This window comes from Sinocyclocheilus rhinocerous, unplaced genomic scaffold (assembly GCF_001515625.1).
Source record: "Sinocyclocheilus rhinocerous isolate Xijiao unplaced genomic scaffold, SAMN03320098_v1.1 scaffold246, whole genome shotgun sequence".
Taxonomy (NCBI): domain Eukaryota; kingdom Metazoa; phylum Chordata; class Actinopteri; order Cypriniformes; family Cyprinidae; genus Sinocyclocheilus; species Sinocyclocheilus rhinocerous.
The window spans coordinates 66220-67707 of NW_015661875.1; the positions used below are offsets into that span (position 1 = coordinate 66220).

The 1488-nt window shown below is 32.5% G+C and overlaps 1 protein-coding gene across 1 annotated transcript in view; it reads left to right on the top strand.

The window, feature by feature from the left end:
• LOC107726710 (alpha-(1,6)-fucosyltransferase-like) overlaps nt 1–1488 on the top strand; it is a 47769-nt gene that overhangs the window by 23680 nt on the left and 22601 nt on the right. The window lies entirely within an intron of this gene.

Sequence of the window (1488 nt, forward strand, 5' to 3'; positions counted from 1 at the left end):
TAAACATTTAACCCAACCGCTGGGTCAAAACAGCCCAATTGCTGGGTTTGTCCCTGTTTTACCCAGCACTGGGTTGTTTTTAACCCAGCATTTTTTAGAGTGTATGTACCTTTCGGTACAGCAGGGGGAAAAATTGTGTTTTTATTATTAAACAGTGGTTTACTGAACATATTGCTCTTTTTTAAATAAATTTAAATTATAATTAAAATAATTATTAATTATAATTAATTAATTTATAATTAAAATTTAAATAAATTTTAGTGATAAAAATCAGCTTATGCTCTAAACTATAGGGAGCCCTTTAACATTACTATAAGGTTACAATTAACAACAGAGCCCAAACTTAAATTTAATTACTATTTATTTTTAAATATAATAATCAACACTCAGCTTAAAAAATTGTATGCAAATATGTAGTTGCACATAATGCAGTTTTAAAATTAACTTCTAAATTATAACATTTCTTTTTGTTGTTAAAATATAGTCATTTACACAGTGCCTCTCATAACTCCTTTCATAACAGATTAAAACATACATTAAATAATTAAGCCAATAACTAAGTAACATATAATGAGAATATAGTCTAATATTTCGCGAAATGCTCTTCTCTAGAATTAATTTCTCTAGTGAACTAACGAGCTGTAGACACTGATGACGCGCCTGAGGTAAAGGAAATGCTATGTGACATTTTGTTTACAAGCTGTTTTATTGATGTCTTTTCTGCGGTTGAAACACTTTCCAATGAAGTTCCACTCATGCAGTGGTTAACACAATGTTGTATTTGTGTACTGAACCGTAAGACCTGTACCAAAAATTTTCGATACGAATATGTGTACCGTTACACCCCTAATACACACACACACACACTCACTTGCATTTGTGGTTTATGGGGACTCTCCATAGGCGTAATGGTTTTTATACTGTATTTTCTATCGCCCTACACCTAAACCTACCCCTTACAGAAAACTACTGGCAATTTTAGAATTTCATAAAACACCGTTTTGTATGTTTTTTTAAGCCTTTTGTTTTATGGGGACACAGGAAGTGTCCTCATAAACCATGTTTACGTTGTAGTACCCATGTCATTATACACATTTGTGTCCTCATAAACCATATATACCAGTACACACACACATATACATACGGTATATATACAGTACATATGTATATACAGGTGCGTCTCAATAAATTAGAATGTCATGGAAAAGTTCATTTATTTCAGTAATTCAACTCAAATTGTGAAACTCGTGTATTAAATAAATTCAGTGCACACAGACTGAAGTAGTTTAAGTCTTTGGTTCTTTTAATTGTGATGATTTTGGCTCACATTTAACAAAAACCCACCAATTCACTATCTCAACAAATTAGAAGGTGATCAGTTTGTGGCACTGCTGAGGTGGTATGGAAGCCCAGGTTTCTTTGACAGTGGCCTTCAGCTCATCTGCATTTTTTTGGTCTCTTGTTTCTCATTTTCCTCTTGACAATACC